Source organism: Onychomys torridus, unplaced genomic scaffold (genome assembly GCF_903995425.1).
Source record: "Onychomys torridus unplaced genomic scaffold, mOncTor1.1, whole genome shotgun sequence".
In the NCBI taxonomy this organism is placed as follows: Eukaryota; Metazoa; Chordata; class Mammalia; order Rodentia; family Cricetidae; genus Onychomys; species Onychomys torridus.
The window spans coordinates 589,347-598,117 of NW_023411202.1; the positions used below are offsets into that span (position 1 = coordinate 589,347).

Here is an 8,771-nt window from a genome sequence, read left to right on the forward strand (position 1 = left end):
AAAAAAACACATGTACATAGATTGAAAATGAGAACACTGTGCCAAGCATGCATGAAGTCATGAGTTTTCTTCTCCAGAAACATCAGTTGCATGATGCACTCTAACATTAGGAATGGAAGCTGGTGAGATTAGTAGTTCAGGTTCATGGCTATATAGTGAGTTGTAGGACAGCCTTTGATAGATGAAAACGTGTCTCAAAAAAAGAGAATTTTGAAAGTTACTGTGGAAACTATTCACTTTTGAGCTTATTAGTCCTAAATTATGACTTGTCCCATTTTAGTTAGAAGTCTGATATTGATATATTTGGAACTGGTTTCTCTGAGATTCTTATAATAGGACCCTGGGGATAGAAAGTGAATTATGAAAGTTATAAGGTCATGAAATATTTGTCTAGAAATTGAAATTGTTACTGTGTCTATCATCTACTTATTTTAAAAAGGTGAAATCTTTTATTTTTCTTTATTAATTTTTTATTCATTTTACATACCAATGTTGTTGATTCTTATTCATCATTGCATTCTACTTCATGTTTGTGTCATCTCAGAATATGAATTTTATAAAATGTATTAAGGTGTGCTATTTATTGTTTTGCAGAACAGTATATAATCCTGAAATAGTATATATCTGTGTTCATGTTATTTCAGCCTCAGGTGGTGTCCTTTTGTCAATTTAGTTGATGGCTGAAAAAAAGAATTTCATCAATGAATGTTACGAAGTTTCATGAGCCTGAATACCACCCTGTAGTGTATAACAAGACTGTAAATCCTAATAGCTGCATTTAAGACAGCAACATAAACCATGCAAGGTAATGTAATCTTTTGATAAAAAAGGACATTTTACAGAGGCCTTGACCAGGTTTATGATGATTTAGGACCTTGTTTGATCACAATGATTTAAAAAATTGAGCTTAAATAACTCTGAAATCTAGTCAATGTGCCTCACTACATTTTACATTGCTTATTATTTATTCTCAATAGAAACTCTTTGATTAGAAGGGCATAGTGGCACATACTTGTAATCCTAGCACTTAAGAGGGTGAGGTGAGAGGATTACAACTTCCAGGCCACCCTAAATTGCATAACAAGATGCTGTCTTAAAAATGAAATAAAATAATCATGTTTGATGGGAGAACTTTGTATACTCATACCTGAAAAATGCTGTGTTGTACTTTTCCATTTTCTCAAATATCTTTTCATATATGTTTTGAGATAATTTGTTTTCTGCATTTTGTATTTTGTTGAAAGCAAAACATGAAATATCCGTGGATCACAAAAGGCATAGGCACCTGTTGATAAGGAAATAAGAATGTAAAAATGAAGCTCCCAAGTCTTGCAAAATGGAACCTACCATTCTAGATTTGTAAGTGATATCTATCAGGAGGAAAGGGTAATGTTTATGGAGCCATGTACATTGTGGAATGTGGTGAGTATGGCAAGAGCCTGTTCTGACATCTACATTTATTAAATTGGTCAGACCCCATCATATTAAATGTTATAATAGAATTAGTTACCGAAAAAATGTAGCAGTTTATCATGCCACTACTTTGATAGTCTGTCTATCTTCTATCTGTTGGCTTCTTGATAGTGTTTATTTCGTGGCTTGCTAGATTATCTATCTATCTATCTGTCTATCTATCTATCTATCTATCTATCTATCTATCTATCTATCTATCTATCTATCTATCTATCTATCTATCTATCTATCTACCTATCTATCTATCTATCTACCTATCTACCGGCTTGCCTGATGATTAATTTATTTATTGGCTTGATGGATTATTTATTTATTCATCTACTTACTTAGTGGGCCACCAGATTATTTATTTATTGGCTTGATGGGTTATTTGTTTATTTATTCATCTACTTAGTGGGTCACTGGATTGGCTTATATATTAATTGGGTCACTGGATTATTTATTTATTAATTGGGTTGATGGATTATTTATTTATTCATCTACTTAGTGGGTCACTGGATTATTAATTTACCGGCTTGCTTGTCTATGTATGTATGTGTGTGTTCATGTATGTATGTATGAATGTATTTATTTTACTGTAAAGTAGTCAATGGTCTTCGATGTGCTGAAAAATAGTATAATAAATCATGCCTCTACACTGTTGGACTGTTTATATCTATCTATTTATTCATTGGCTTGGCAAATGCTATATCGATAAGCAAATCATCTATCTGTCTATCCATCTATTTACTTACTGGATTCTTGGTCTATTTATTTTTTTATCTATCTATCTATTTATTTATTTACTTCTTGATGGATATTTATGGACCTGCTTGCCTATTTATTTATTTATTTATTTTATTATAGAGTAATAAATGGCCTTCATTGTGCTGAGAAAATACTATCCTGATAATCTATGCCTCTTCTCTGTTAGAATGTTTATCTGTCTGTCAATTTGTCCATCAATCCATCTATTGGCTACTTGATATATTTATTTATTGGCATGCTGTCTTTATTTATTTATTCATTATACCTTAAAGCAATAACAGGCCTTTAAAATGCTGAGAGATAATATACTGAGAACCCATGACTCCTGTGTTAAAATACTTAATCTTTCTGTATATCTATGTATTTTTATTCATTTAATGGTTTCTTTATTGGCTAGATGCATTATCTATCTATCTATCTATCTATCTATCTTTATTTATTTATGTGCTTAGAGATTGATTGGGTGGATTTATTTATGTATATGTTGGCTTGCTGGGCTACTTATTTATTTATTTGTTTATTGATTGACTTGTCTATTTCTATATTTATGTGTGTATGGAAGTATTTTATCCTAGATTAGTACAAGACCTTCAGTATATTGAGAAATACAATACTGATAAGTCAGGCCTCTTTTGTGTCAGACTGTTTACAAATCTATATAACTACATATGGCTTCTATTTATTTGGTTTGCTGCATTATCTATTTATTGGCTTACGGGGCCATTTATTTATTTATTTATTGGCTCACAGGATCCATTCATCTATCTAGTCCTTTGCTGGCTCACCAGTTTGTTTATTTATCTATCTATTTACTGGCTTAAGGTAATACTAACATTTATTTGCTTGTCAGAATACTTGCATACTTACCTACCCACTCATTTATTTATTTATTGACTCATTGAATTATTTATTTATTGGATTGACAGATGATTTATTTACTTATATTCACTATTGGCTGTATTTTTTTGATTTTTGGATCACTGTATTTATTCATTCTCAATTTATTGGCTCACCTTAATAAGTACTTACTAACATATTTTTTTGCTCTCCAGAATACTTATTTATTTGCTTATCAGATTATTTATTTTATTTATTTTTCTATTGGCTCACTGGGTTACTTATTCAATTTTGTATTTATTTGCTTGCCATGTTTATTCATTCATTCATTCCATTCATTCATTTATTTACTTATTTAGCTATTCATTTATTGGTTTGCCATAATACTTACTAAAATATGTATTTATTTGCTCACTGGAATACTTATTTATTTACTGGCTAGTCAGAAAATTTATTCTTCATTTATTTATTTATTGGCTCCATGGATTATGTATTTATTGGCTTTATGCATTATTTATTCATATCTATCTGTCTATTTCTGGATTATCTATTCATTCATTTCTGCCTATCTATATATTTACCTATATTTATGAGCTTTTTTCTATTTGTATGAATGTTTATATATGTATGTATGTATTATGTATGTATGTATATGTATATGTATGAATGAATGCATTCATTTGTTTTGCCATAGAATAGGAGAAAATATTAGATGTTAGGATATTATAATAAGCCATTCCTCTCCCATGTTAATCTTCTAACTATATATATGTAGATCTATTATCTACCTATGTATCTATCCATCTATTTATTGATTGGCTTCTTGATGTATTTTTTTTTTACTGGGTTGTTATTTTATTTATTTATTGGCTTGTGTGTATGTATGTATGAATGTATTCATTTCTTTTACCATATAATAAATAGCCAATGACCTTCAATGTCCTGAGAAACACTATACTGATAAGCCAGGCCTCTCTACATTGCTAGACTCTTTTGTATATCTATATATCTATTTATTTATTGGCTTCCTGGCCTATTCTATAGCTTGCTGTATTTATTTATATATTCACTTATTTATTTATTGGTGAGCTTGCTTATTAATTAATTAATTATTTCAGTTATATTCCTGTAGGCTAATAAAAGGGCTTCTAGTGGCTTGGCAAATGCTATACTGATAAGCCATGTCTCCATTCTGTAACACTGTTTATCTTTCTTTCTATCTATCTATCTATCTATCTATCTATCTATCTATCTATCTATCCATCCATCCATCCATCTATTTATCTATCTATCTTATCTATCTACTATCATCCACCTACTTACATTTTAGTTTCTTGATCTATTTATTTATTTATTGACTTGTTGGATTATTTATTATTTGACATCTTGATCTATTTATTAATGATTTATTTATTGGAGAGCTTGCTTATATATTTATTTTTTGTTGGCTGGGTTATCTATTCATTTATGTATTTATTGTCTTGCTGAATTATTTATTTGTTGATTTATTGATTGACTTGCTTCTCTACATATTTATGTCTGTATGGAAGTACTCATTTATTTTATCCTAGATTAATAAAACACCTTCAGTATGGTAAGAAATACTATTACTAATCTTCCAGGCCTCTTCTCTGTTACTCTCTCCTAGAATAGTAAAAGAATATGCTGAGAAATACTATACTGATAAGTATCTCTCTACATAGAGACATACTTGTTGCATTGTCTATTTATTTATTGACTTGAGAGACTATTTATTTATATTGGCTCCTCTAATACCTACCTACTCATTTATTTGTTTATTTGTTTGTTTAATGGTTCATTGTAATAGTTACTTACTAACAATATATTACTTGCTGACTGGAACATTTAACCTACCTATTTATTCATCTATTTATATATGTATTTATTAGCTCGCCATAATACTTATTAACATAATTATTTCTTCACAAGAATACTTATGTATTTATTTACTTACCGGCTTAATTAATTTATTCATTTATTTTTTGGCTTTCCATATTATCTATCTATCTCTATCTATCTATCTATCTATTGATTTGCCATAATACTTACTTGCTAACATGTTCATTTGCTCACCAGAATACATACTGACTTAAGTATTTATTTACTTTTATTGGCGTGCAGGATTATTTATCAATGTATCTGTTTATTTATTGTATCACTGCATCATTTGTTCATTTATTCATTCATTTATTTACTTATTTATTAGCTCACCATGATACATACTTACAAACATATATTTATATACTTGCGATAATGCTTACTTTTTTATTTATTTATTGTCTTGCCACATTATCTATCTATTTATTTATTGGGCTGCTGTATTATTTGTTTATTTATTGGCTTGCCGTTATACTAACATACTAACATTTGTTTGCCTGATGGAATATTGATTGATTTTATGCATGTGTTTATTGGGTCATCATATTATTTATTTGTTTATTTATTGGCTCACTATACTTAGTAACATTTATTTGCTTGCCAGAATACTTATTTATTTTATTCATTGATTCATCATATCATTTATTGGTTTTGTATCATTTATTTATTGGTTTGCCGCTTTGTTTATTTACATATATATACAATTATTGGCTCACCATAGTATGTACTTTTCAAGACAGGGTTTCTCTGTAGCTTTGGAGCCTGTCCTAGAATAGCTCTGTAGACCAGGCTGTCTGGGATTACAGGCGTGTGCCACCACCGCCCAGCCTTTACTAAGATATTTATTGGCTTTGCCGGATTATTTATTTATTGTCTCGTCAGAGTGTCCATTCATTCATTCATTCATTCATTCATTCATTCATTCATTCGTTCACTTATTTTCTTCTTTCTTTCCTTCCTTCCTTTCTTTATTGGGTCACAGCATCATTCATTCATGTGTTCATTCATTCATTCATTCATTTATTAGGTCACTGCATTTATTCATTTATTCCTACTTTATTTATTTATTGGTTAAGCATAATACATACCTACTTCCTAACATACATAGTTATTTGCTTGCCAGAGTACTTAGCTACTTACCTATTGATTGATTGATTGATTTTTGTGATGGATTATCTATCTGTCGATCTATCAATCTATCTATCTATCTATCTATCTATCTATCTATCTATCTATCTGTCTGTCTGTCTATCAGCTCAGCATGATGCTTACTAACATTCATATTTATTTGCTTGCCAGAATTCTTACTTAATCACTTACTCAATTCGTTTATTTATTGTCTTGCCGGATTATTTATTGATCTATCCACCTATTTATTTATTCATTTAGCCACCATATTATTCATTCATTCATTCATTTCATTTTTTTTATTTATTGGCTAGCCATAATACTTACTAATACTTATTTATTTTCTCCCCCGAGTAATTACTTATTTATTCATTTACTTACTGGGTTACCTCATTTTTTTTGTGTGTATTAACTTATTGGCTCTATAGCATACTTACATACTAACATTCCCCCACTTGTTTATTTATTTATTGCCTTGGTAGATTATTTCCATTTTTCTTTCATTATTGGCTCACCATAATACTTACTGCCCCCCATCATACTTACTTACTAACATTTATTTACTTCCTGGATTACTTACTTACCCACCAACCAATATATTTGTTTATTGTCTCACAAGATTATTTATCTATTTACTAATTTATTTTTATTCATCATCTATTTATTTATTTATTTATTTATTTATTTGCTCATTCTCTCTGGACTAAATATTTATTCATTTATCTATTTGTCTATTTATTTATCCATTTATTTATTTATTGGCTTGTTGTAATAATTACTTACTACCATTTGCTTATCAGAATACTTACTCATTTATTTATTTATTGGCTTGTCAGATTATTTATTTATTTTTTTCTATCTACTTATTTATCTATCTATCTATTATCTATCTATGTATCTGTCAGTCCATCAATTTGATTTATTTATTTATTTGCCTGCCATCATACTAAATTACATTCTTACTAACATTTATTTGCTTGCTGAAATACATACTTACTCACTAATATATGTATTTATTTTCTCACCAGATTACTTCTTCCTTCCTTTCCTTTCTTTCTTTCTTTCTTTAAAATGGACAGGACAGGCATCTGTGTGGATTTTTTGTTTGCTTGTTTGTGTTTTGGCTTGCTTTTTTGTTTTTATTTCATTTGATTTTTGACTTTTAAATCATTGTGTTACTAAATAATTCAGCCAAACTGGCATCCAGGTCACAGTATTCCTGCCTCAGTAACCCAAGTGTGGAACTACAGCCTTGCATTCCCTTATTTATTTATTTATTTATTTATTTATTTATTTATTCATTCATTCATTCATTCATTCATTCATTCATTATTTATGTATTGTGTATGTGTGTACATGTTTGTGCTTGTGTTCGTGTTCTTGTGTGCATGTGTTCATGACTGCTTATGGGCTCCAGTGCTTTCTCTATGGTGGTGTTCTTGTGGTGATCTGAGGTCAACTTTCAGGACTCATTTCCTTTTTCAATTCATTGTTATGTTGTCTCTACTTGAGATAGTATATAAAACTTAACTTTGATTCTCATGCTAGGATCTTCTCCTGTGGTAAGATTACGGTGTGTTTTTTAAAACTTTATTTAATTTGTTTGTGTGTGTGTGTGTGTGTGTGTGTGTGTGTGTGTGTCTGTGTGTGTGTCTGTGTCATGTGTGTGTGTGTGCATGAATGAGTATTGATGTCTGAATTCAAGACATCCTGTATATTTCACTAAGTAACTATAACCTTAATCTCCACACATTCTAAATTGTTTTTAGTGCTGTTAATTTAGCCCAGGATCTTGTTCATGTGAAGTAATTGCTCTGTTACTGAACCATACCTGTAAATCATAAGTTACTTTCTAAATCAGGCCCCTCAAACTCACTGTCTTTCCTACCCCATCAGTACTAGGTAACCACCTACCATGTTTCAATTTTTACATAATTTTTGGTAAATGCCTTTTAGAGGACCTTGGCTGGATTTATGATGAGGTATGTTTACTGAGCATGATGAAATGAGGCTCAATGATTACTCTGAAGTCTAGCCAAAGTGTCATATTAATGACTTATGTAACAAACTTTTGAAACTTAAGTTATTAGAATATTAGAATATTAGAATTATGTTCAAGGAGACTGGAGCTGTAGATTTTTTTCCAATAAAGCAAAATTGGTTTTATACACATTACATTTTCCTTTTGTAAAGTGCCCATATGTTCATATCACATAATAGCTTTCACCTTCCTTTTTATTTGTTAACAAAACTTGAGAAAGCCCTTGGAAGCTAATGTGTCTCTTCCAGTTACCCAGTTCTTACCCTGGGTGATAGTTTCTTGAGCATGTTCCTATTCATTCTGATAGCTTTTCCATTTACTATATTGAGATATTGCTAGATTGTTAGTAAGACATTCATTCTATCTAATGCTGAGGAGGAATTCAGAGGTTAATTTGTCTTTATCCTCACAAGGCATTGGTGGAATAGAGGAGAAAGTGTGACTATGATATAAACAGGGAGGTAAATTAACTTTGTGATTGCTGATACTGAATGTGAGTAATTATGTTGTTTAATTTTTTGGCAGTGAGAGAAATTATTCCTATTGTGGGACACTTGGTTTGGCAGAGTCTGGATAATTATCTATGTACCAGTTTGTTTTTGTTCTTTTAACATGGTTCCTTGAGCACTTTTTGTATATCAGCTAC

At 30.1% G+C, this 8,771-nt stretch overlaps 2 non-coding genes across 2 annotated transcripts; both read left to right on the forward strand.

Annotated features, from left to right (window-relative positions):
• Positions 1 to 854: 854 nt before the first annotated feature.
• LOC118575027 lies at positions 855 to 925 on the forward strand. Its single transcript, XR_004943841.1, has one exon. It is a non-coding gene; the product is annotated as a small nucleolar RNA SNORD107 (small nucleolar RNA).
• A 7,127-nt stretch (positions 926 to 8,052) lies between these two features.
• On the forward strand, positions 8,053 to 8,117 carry LOC118575026. Its single transcript, XR_004943840.1, has one exon. It is a non-coding gene; the product is annotated as a small nucleolar RNA SNORD64 (small nucleolar RNA).
• The last annotated feature ends 654 nt before the right edge of the window (positions 8,118 to 8,771 follow it).